Raw genomic sequence first — 10948 nt, forward strand, 5'->3', positions numbered from 1 at the left:
CACTATCAGACTCCTCCACAGGCACCACTTCTGCTAAATCATTTTCATCTAAAAGAAAATCATCAACATCTCTGGACAGATTTATCATAATAACTTCAGCCTCTCAAAAGGAAAATCTCGACAAAGAAGTTGCAAGAATTATATTTGCTACAAATTCACCATTTCGTCTTGTTCAGCATCCTCAGTTTCTCAAGATGGTTCAGAACCTGAGGCCAGGTTATATTTCTTCATTCAGAAAATATATTGCTGATGAGTACTTGGATCTTGTGTATGAAAAGGAATATAAAAAGTGTGCAGATGACCTGAATAATGAAACTATGTCTTTCAATTGATGGGTGGTCAAACATCCATAATGAGCCCATAATATGTGTCACTCTAACAACATCCACTGGTCAGACTTATTTAGTTGACACAATAGACACATCAAGGAAACCTCACACTGCTGAATATCTTCTACAACATGTACAAAACTCGATCAAGAAGGCTGAACAAGATTTTATTTGTCACATTGGAAGTGTTGTGACAGACAATGCAGCAAATGTCACCAAAAGGAGAAAACTCTTGGAGGAATCGAGTGAACCTGAGTATACTGTCCTCACGGCTTATACCGTTCCTTGTATACTTGTGGCCAGTCTATATAACACTGCTCCTTATATTGATATGTTAAAAATGTCCTTTAGCAATCAGATCGCATATCTGATAGCAATCCCACAATATTTAAAATCTGAAAATAAATAAAGAAATAAACATTTTTTTTATATTTCTTAAAAAGATAAAAAAAAAAAAAAAAAAAAAGATCGCCAACCCTGGTGTCCACTAAACTCGTACAATAATACCTGTTAAGTCCGGCTAAAATTGGCATTTCAAAGCATAACAGTGCCTTAAACATAGTTTCATATTTGACTATAAAAGTTTATATTAACTTATACTGCATTGAATGAGTCAATAGTTGATATATTTGTCCTATATACAATGTTAGGTTCCTAGTTTTGATATATTTGTCCAATATAAAATGTTAGGTTACAAAGAAAGTAATGGCCTCCGCTAGCGGACCTAGGGATCTGGGTGCGCACGTCCTGTGTAATAATAGTCCTTGATATATATATATATATATACATATATATATATATATATATATATTATATATATATATACAGTATGTATATATATATATACACACACATACATTTTATCAACCACAATACACTTCAATTCTAAGCCATCAAAGGCAGACATGCAGAAATTGATATATATATATATATACATATATATATATACAATATATATATATATATATATATATATATATATATATATATACATATATACATATGTGTGTGTACGTATATATATATATATATATATATATATATATATATTCTTTAACTTCGTTTTGGGAATATAAATAAATTGAACCATATAACTGTAATTAGAGCTGTTTTAAGTATACGAGCCGCCAGGGTTATTTGAAAAATTCCCGCTTCTTTAGCGCATGCGCCTTGAAGCACTTCGAGCGACCACAAGCCAACACTACTTTTAACTAGTTTACAACAATGTGCAGTTGCACATTTCAGATTAATCCATTAGTTTTATGCCAACACTACAGTTTTTCATAATTTGCCTCAATGAATGACAATTATTGTCGTGGTGGAGAAAGGCCGTATGATTTGAAACCGCTTTACTATTAAAAAAATCATCGCATAGATAAAGTGGCTAAAATTACTGAATAGTTAAGATACGAACACATCTTACAGGTTTTCTCTCTCGATGTTACTACTGCGTTCCTTCAACCCGTCAAGGTAGGTAGTGATAAATCTAAGCTGTAAAACAGTTCTGACCTCAAGGATGTTTAGAATAGTGAAATGCCAGTATGTATAGTGATAAGTAAATATGATAGTGTTAGATGACAGTTTGTCAGAAATTCGTAAGATTGTCATGAATTTCTGAATGTGAAATATGATGACACCATAAATCTATATGGTATTTCCTAAAGACAAATGACGAATGATTAGAAGAACTGGTGACATTGTCACGTTTTCATCTTGAGGCTGGTACTGTACCTTGGCAACAGGCCATAGGCAGTAGTGGGATTCAACCGGTTCGTCTCACGGAATTTTACTAGTTCGGCGAACCGGCTAACTGGCAAACTGGCTAGTCGCTGTCAGTCATTGTCACTGGTCTCCTGTATCCGGTAAGTACCTGAAAGGTACGTTTCGTTAGTGATTTAGTGCATAGTTTATTTACATAAGTGGGGACTAGGTTTGTTACCATGATAAAAAGTAAAGCAATAACTTATTAAAACGTACGAATTAATTTCCTGGAATATTTACGATTTCTAGCAAATGACTGAATTACAAATTTTGCCAGATGAAGGCGTAATATTTCAAGGAAATTACACTGGCAGCTAGGTTCAAAATATGGCCTTTTTTATTTTAATTAATACTCTATATCTAATGGCTTTTTTGCTAATTTGGCGAACGACTACCATCTATACTAGTGACTAGTCACTCATTGTCACGGTAGTGCATATCTAGTGGTACATAGATACAGTGGCGGCGCCAGGGGGGGGGGCTTGGGGGGCCCTTTAGTTCCCCCAAAAAAGTGGCCAGCCCCCCCCCAACTGAAATGAGCCCCCCCCCCAACTGAAATGAGCAAATTGAACAATTAAAACACGCATTGAAATAATTTCATTAAGTGGAATCATTAATTGCCAGGGCTAAAGATTTGTCAGCCATCAGTGCTAGCCCTACCATTAACCCCCTCCCCTTCTGAAATGAGGATAATATATGTGTATTATCATATTACTATTAGCCCCCCCAAAAAAATTTGCTCAGCCCCCCCTTAGCCTCCCCAACTAAAAATTCCTGGCGCCGCCGCTGCATAGATATATCTTCATATTATCAAGTTTATCATTACCTCTATATCATTATACGATGTTTAACAATTTCTTACATATTTTATTAGGGAAATAGCTATGATTGATAATTTTATTTGTTAGAATCCAGGATCAACATGTGGACATAAATACTTCAAATTAGACATATAAAAGTATATATATATATATATAGAACCGGATGACAAAATATTTGAATCCCACCACTGGCCATAGGCATATAGATAAAATTGAAATATAAAATAAAAGGTATTAACACACTGACAGTCTGTTACACAGATTATTTTAATAAAATAATGTATTGAATGATGTATATCACTGAATACTGGGCTCCATTGTCAGCTGAAAGATTAAATTGCGGCTTGGGGAAAGGGACACGCAAAATCTTGCATAGGGTACCCGTACGGCAGTATAATTTGACTCACGTCTGATGTCAACTATCTTGTCGTCAAATTATGAGTAGGCCTACAGAATTTAAGTCTGGATATGGCTGAATTTGTCAAGCAAGATTTGGTAGTTAGGTTATAAAGAAGATGGAAGTCTTGCGCAGCTAACGAATGTCACCTGCGAAACTTTCACCTTGTGAAGAAGAGGCCTACTTGGTGAAGTGGTCGAACGCATTCCAACCACCATTAGGAAAGTCCGGGTTCGCTATCCTTGTGACTGATAATTATTACCCTTCGGGTTGAAAGCTCAGATATTTCATATCAAGACCGTTATTTACATATATATATATATATATATATATATATATATATATATATATATATATATATATATATATATATATATATATATATATATACATATATATATATATATATATATATATCAAGACCGTATTTTCCATATATTCACACTGATTGATGATACTCATATTCGCATGGCCGGTTTTAGCTATTTTGGCGACCTCTCCTTCCCCAACACATGTACATCATGCATGCATACGCACACGCATAAAAAAAAACACACACACACACACACACCACCATGCCATAAGGTCCACCGCATTCTGTAATTACCCCATTACTACTGACTCATCACCAAACTAATGTCACCTCATTGCAGAATTTTTTTAATCAATCAATTAATATACTTTCGTCTTTTTTCGCCATTTTCTAGTTGGTGAAGCCCACGGCGACCGCCTATATGGCTTATTCCAAAAACCGGCTATGCGTATTAGCGTAATCAAACAAATCCATTTTGAGTTTTTTTTTTTTTTTTCCTGAGAAGGATGTGAAATCATCCTGTCAGAGCTTTGTATGCTGACAACGCCTCTCCAAGTATTGTGCCTACGTGGTTTGCTTGTGCGGCGGTATAGGAGCATCTTAGTATTATATCGTTTTGACCTTCCGTTGCATTGAGGGTGACCGAGATATGAAGACTTATCTGTAAATGGTTCAGGAGTGCACGGTTGCCAAGCTCACCAAAATGCTACTCCTCCTCCCCTTCCCACCCTACTTCTACACCTCCCCCTCCCACCTTACTCCTACTCCTCCTCCTCCCACCCTACTATAAACTTTCTTCCCCTCTCCCACCCTACTCTACCTCCTCTCCTTCCCCTCCCACCCTACTCTTCTTCCTCTCCCACGCTACTCCTACTCATCCTCATCCCTCTCACCCTACTCTTCCTCCACTCCCACTCAAATCATGACCCCCGCTCTAATAGGACACCAGGAAAAATGTCGATGCCTGGGAAGACAGACGCAATAGGTTTTCAGGCCGCTGATCTAGCTAGAATAGAATGTACGGAGCTGGGTACTGCACGTGGTCCAGAAACCAAGGTGGATATGCCAACTTAAGAAGTTGGCATATCCACCATGGTTTCTGGACCAAGCCCTCAGTAAGGATAGGGCCAACCATTTTAAAACTTCCGTCCCCTCAAGTTATCACCGCTCCTTTAAAGATATCCTAAAAACTCCATACAGTAAAACCATCAGTTCTTCTACCAAATTGTTTCCTCATGAGCGTCTCACTATTGCCTATCGCTATCCTAACACCGTGCGTAAGCAAATTGTGAACGTTCAACAAAAACCGAAGGGAGTAGAGTCACCTGGTGTTTATTGCTTGCCCTGCCAAGATTGTGATTTGGTTTATTGGGTCAAACCGGGAGAGACTTGAACACTAGATTGGCAGAACATAAAAGGTCAATTAGGTATGGGCAAGAAAATTCGGCTGTATTTCTTCATGTCAAAAATAAGAATCATTCTTTCGACTGGGGTAAGGCCAGATTAGTGTTGAAGTTCCACTGTGGTTTCAGGAGAAAAATAGTTGAATCAGCATTAATTGAGGAATGCCCCAATATTAATATATCTAAAGGGCAGTGGATTCCTGACATCATTTCACGCGCGGCAGTCAGTAGGATGGTAGGGAGCTTACAACCCCCCCCCTCACCTCACCCTCCTCCGCCACCCCATTTTACCCCGCGCCTGAGTAATGCCATCTGTCCACATTCCTTCTCTTTTCTGTAGCTTATAAGTCTCCTTTGTCCTCTGGCTTGTGTACTTTCCTGAAGAGGGCTACAGTTGATAGCCGAAATATAGGAATGTCCTTTATTCGAAGTTTATTTTCTCCGACTGTGGGTTTCCTGTGTGTCACTTACAAAAGTGCCACTACATTTCTGTAAAATATATATATATATATATATATATACATATATATATATATATATATATATATATATACATATATATATTCCTTGTCGTCATGAGACTACATTTGCCTTTATCGTACTATCTTGTACTTGGTCCACCGGTAATTAAGCAAAGGAGTTGGATGACAGCTTTACTGATTAGACTTTTTTCCATTGATCAGATTGGGTAGTATCCATGTATAAATCTGATAATAAAAAACATACTATATGTATTGCACAATTATTTTCCCAAACATGACAATGAATATATTATAACTTGTTCGGATAGGCTTACTCAACAACATAATTGAATATCAAATGGTATTTTGATTCTAACGTTTGGGTTACGTATGTGAGGCGCCATATTGCACCTGAGCGTTTGAAATTAGTCTGCCCTTTTCATCTCACTCGTGAGAGTGATCCCAGCGTTTGAATTTTGCCTATAGCAGGATTCCGGGAAACATAGTTCCTTCTGTCCTCAGACCAGCCGCATCCCTCAGGATGGTTCTGAATTATTGGTCGGCACTGGATTTTTCACTCCCGCCATATCCTGGTTCACCATCTCAGTTGATGGACTAAACCAAATGTGGGGCAGTATTTTGTGGCAAAGGTTTCGGGTGCTGCTCCTAGGGTAGAGGATGCAATGCTCTCACTACTTTCTGGTTTATCGTATTTTTTTCCTTCGTTGTTGAGACCGTTCTTTCTTCAGAACACTTCGTTCTTAGTTGGGCAAATCATGTCTCCTGGTTAATGTGGTTCACCAGCGCGTTGGAAAGATGATGGTTTATTACGTCCGACCTATGCTCTTGAAGTCATTCCAACATGTCTCATCTACCACTTGATGCAGCCCGTTATTTCTTGGGCCATTTCCTGATTAATTGCCTTCCCCGTGCCGCTTTACTACTGTGAGGTTTGAATGAGATAAGCAACACAACTAGCACTAACGATAGTATAAGACACATGGTCCTACTATAGTGTGAGGTCTACCGCCATATGTCGCCTCCCAGGTGCAGCCTGAGGTCTATTGTATGACCCGCGTTCCACCGGGACGCTCCCCGCACCTGTCCATAAACATGTGACCTGCCCAAATACATAAAAAATACCTAACCTATCTATGTCATTCCTAGGATATGCACAAGTTATGTGTTTATCGCTAAAATAAATGTGTGGAAATGTACGATATCCATGAGGAATGGATAATGCAGCGGTAGACCTCACACTATAGTACTAACGGGAGGTAGATCTCACGCTATAGTGTGGTAGACCTCACGCTATAGTAGCACCAGGCACATTTACATACCACCTGTAAGATGTGTAGCTGTATTATATTCATTGTTTAACAATAGCCCTCTTTTATACGCTACTGTCTTTTCATTTTCTTACAGACATTCTTCCCCTCCCACAAAAAACGATCCCGCGCAAGCGGGTGGTCTTTCCTAAGAATCCAGAATCCAGTATAACTTACTAGTGTAATGAGCGAGATTGTATGGATTTATTGATGTTTAAATGTTCGCGCTTGTCTCTTCAAACGTCATGATTTTTCTTAATTTGGTTTATCGTTTATCTCATAGTTTATTGAGGTTTTTGTTTTGGTAAGACGCATGCGCTACTGTGTTCATGACTCAGTATCATTTGTGTCTGGTGATGCCCGGGGTACACTGTATACTGAAAAATATTATAATAAAGGAAGATGTTTTGAATATGTAAACACTGATGAAACACGGTATTAAACACTTGGTTCGGTTCAGATAAATCAACCAAATTCAGTAAGTTCTTTCCCCCAAATGATCTGATTGATACCCACGCCCAAGTTTTCGCTACCCATTGCGCGCCACTGATTTGTGTAAATTATAAACAATCGGATTTGTGTCATCATCCCCTTAGATCCCAAACTGCAAGGTTTCAAATTGGCCACTTTTGGAATGACAAACAAACATTCAAAATTATCATGTGGCGGGAAAAATAAAAAATGAGGGACGTCAAGTGATTTTATTTAAGGAAAATTGTTTTGATATCCTGGCTCAAGTTCCAATTAACATAGGCGCTCGTGACGCTGTTGCATGAACGCACTGTTGCCACTTTGTGGGATTTTCCCACAGATCTGTGGGACAAATGATCTGACGTGGGACTGTTTGTGGGGAGACCAATTTTGTTCTTAATTTGTGGAATTTTTTGTGGGAATCCATACAGTTTGTGGGAAATTCTATGGAATCAACAATTTGTCAGACAAATAACTAAGATTCTCCATAAATAAGAGAATTTTAAGAAGTATTGTTGGAATACATAACTAGGTTGTGTTGAATCAGTCAGTTTTAAATACTGGAACTAATTCTGTGGTACATAATATGGGTAAGCTGGGAATAGGGTGGATCATAGTTTGGTCCGTTTCATAACTCACGCGTCCTGGACGCGTCCATCTGACTCCATCACTCGTTTAGTCGGCACTCGGAAGGGATTGGGTAGGGGGGAGGAGGAGGACTACTTCATAATAATGAAGACAGCCCAAGCGAAAACGTTTTCTCTTCCCTCCCTGCGATAGGTCGAAAGCGTCATACGTTCAAGTACGGTCGACCCCCCCCCCCCCCGCGATAGGTCGGAAACGTCATACGTTCAAATACGGTCGACACTCACCGCGATATGTCGAAAGCGTAATACGTTCGAGCACGGTCTGGCCAGTAGAAACTCTCGACTCCTTTGTCAACAGGCTCAAGTTGGAGTCTTGGAACGTTTTGGAAGTCTCGCCAGAGGCTTACTTCACTCTACAGTTTCAGTTCTACAGTAAGCTCTGTTGCTCAGCTGCTGTTAGTCATACCGGTCTGCAAGACGGCCGGTGCTTGTAGGACCTACTTTATTTGCTAGTGATAGTCAAGATGACTGACAAAAGTACAAGGAAATACAGTCAGAGGTACCGTCCATCATGGGAAAATGATCAACGTTTTAAAGGTAAAGACAAAAATTTCGAATCTGTTAAGTTACCTTGTTAAAAATAGATGAAGAGCATATACAAATAGATACATGTATGCTTTCCTTATATCCATTAATTGATTACCGCTGGATAATTTTACTTTACCAAGGTGTGGTGTACGCTAGGCTAGATCTACGTTTTCTCAGTGCTTATGTAGTCGTAATATAAATTACTGCAGGATGAAATGGTATAACTATTGTATATTTATCAGAGAACTTTGACTTCTTGGTTTTAGGTTGGCTGCAGTCAGTCCCAGGTGATGCAAGCAAAGCACGATGCAAAGTTTACGGAAATTCCTTTCAAGCGCACATGAAATCCGTGATTGGTCACTCTCTTAGCAAGAAACACGTGGGTAACACTAAATCCTCTACAAGCAAGAGCCAGAGGTCCATCAAAGATGCTATGCGTCCCATAGAGAGAGATCCAGTCAAAATTGCTGAGCTTAGAATAGCAGTTTATATAGCTGAACATGCCTCAGCTTTATCAGTGGATCATTTGGGTGAACTTTTGCCTAAGTTGGATATGAAATCACGCACATTACAAGATTTCAGAATGTATCATACTAAATGTGCACGTCTTCAGAAATATGTCATTGCTCCATCTTTTGCTGTTAAATTAAGAAATGAAATTGGAGACCAATTTTTTAGCTTGGTGGTTGATGAGAGCACCAACGAAGCAAATATATCTTGCCTTGCCCTTTGCATTTGTTTTTACAGTACAAGTAAAAAGTCTGTAGTGGACACTTTCTATCGTCTACTACCAATAGAAAATGCTACAGCTGATACTCTCTATCAAACTGTTAAAAGATGCTTGGCTGAGGACGGCCTAGATGTGAAAAAAAAATGATAGGCCTAGGGACTGATGGAGCCAGTTCGATGATCGGTCGAACTCATTCACTCTCAACACTTTTAACAGTTGATAATCCCGAATTAACCCTGTTTAGGTGTGTGTGCCACTCCCTTCACCTTGCTGCCAGTAAGGATTCTGAATGCCTTCCTATAATTGTTGATTTTGTAGTTAGAGAAACTCATTATTGGTTTTCTACTAGTCCTGAGAGGACTAATGAGTATCAGGCTATATACAGAGTGTTAGAAAACAGTGTACCTAAGAAGGTGCCGGGACTGGCAGGCACACGCTGGTTGGCAAGGTTAGAAGCAGTTAGTATAATTGTCGATCAGTGGAAGGCTCTAAAGTTTCATTTTGACCTGAGTGCTTCCAAAGAACGTTGTTACACAGCGAAAACCCTGTCTGATGCATACAGAGATTACCAGAATAAATTGTATTTGTTGTTTGTCAGAAAAACTCTGAAAGAAATAGTTAGTGTTAATAAGATTTTCCAGTCACAAACTGCAGATGTCACAAAATTAACACAGGATCTCATTGCAATGTATCGTAATCTAATGAACATTGTAGTAAATGGAAAGCACTTGTCAAAATGTTCTGATGAAAACCTACCCAAAATTAAATTTCTGGATCATGTTGTGCCATGTGAGGCAATGAACTTTGGATATGAGTTCACCACATATGCATCTGCTTGTTCTTTAACTGTAGCTCAAGTTCACTATATCAAAGAGCGGTGTAAAGAGTTTGTGGTTGAACTCATAAAACAAGTTCAGATGCGCTTACCTGATAATGTTGAGATATTTATGATGTTGAAAAATTTCCATACTTCCATTGCCACATCACAGATTAAAGACCCTGTTGCTCTGATTGGTGCTAGGTATCGGTCTACCTTTGAGGATCTAGAATCTAGATGGTCTTGAAAATGAATGGAGTTCAATGTGTCTTCAGCAGTGGCCTAAAAGTTGCTTGGGTAATGTAGTAAGTTTTTGGACTGAGGTAAATGAAAGGGAAAATTCTGCAGGACAAAAAATGTTCCCAAACATTTCAGGCCTCGTACTGGCATTATTGTCCCTTCCATTTTCAAATGCCTCAGTAGAAAGAATTTTCTCTCAAATGAATGTTGTTCACTCGAAACTGAGAAATCGTCTAAAGGTTAGGTCGGTAGAGGCATTGTTGCAGATAAGGTATGGGTTGGTTCATTATTATCAGTCGTGTGTAAACTTTCAGCCCACTGATGACATGATAATAAATTTCGGTGCTAAAGGTTCTAGGGAGGAGGAGGAGGAGAATGTCATTAATCTTGATTTAATGCAGTAAGAAACTGACACTAGGTAACTATAAATCTAATTATTGTCATTATGATGTTTGTATTGCAAAGTTTTGGTTGGCCTACTGTAGCTGCAGGCTGTCTACAGAAGTCATAATTGAAAGACCTAATTTTTAAGTTTATATAGTTGTTAAATATAAGTAACTGTTTTTTTTTGTAAGGAATTTTTTTTAATTTTCTTCATTAATAAGAAATTTATATGAAATAATGCTGTATTAATTTTGTGGGAATTTTTGTGGGATTTTAATTTCAGTTTGTGGAAATCTGTGGGGAAAAAATCTTTAATCT

The 10948-nt window shown here is 38.4% G+C and overlaps 1 protein-coding gene across 3 annotated transcripts in view; it reads left to right on the forward strand.

Moving 5' to 3' along the window:
- Nucleotides 1–1573: 1573 nt before the first annotated feature.
- LOC143025629 (triokinase/FMN cyclase-like) overlaps nt 1574–10948 on the forward strand; it is a 58674-nt gene continuing 49299 nt past the window's right edge. Inside the window, exon 1 of one of the 3 annotated variants that reach the window (XM_076185661.1) lies at nt 1574–1799. The gene's annotated coding sequence lies outside the window, so the exon portion shown is untranslated. Of the gene's footprint in view, nt 1800–2127; nt 2207–10948 lie in introns of those variants that run through there. The other 2 variants (XM_076185647.1, XM_076185655.1) reach the window with 2 other exon arrangements.

This window comes from Oratosquilla oratoria, chromosome 1, assembly GCF_046742065.1.
Source record: "Oratosquilla oratoria isolate Oo_2021 chromosome 1, ASM4674206v1, whole genome shotgun sequence".
Taxonomy (NCBI): domain Eukaryota; kingdom Metazoa; phylum Arthropoda; class Malacostraca; order Stomatopoda; family Squillidae; genus Oratosquilla; species Oratosquilla oratoria.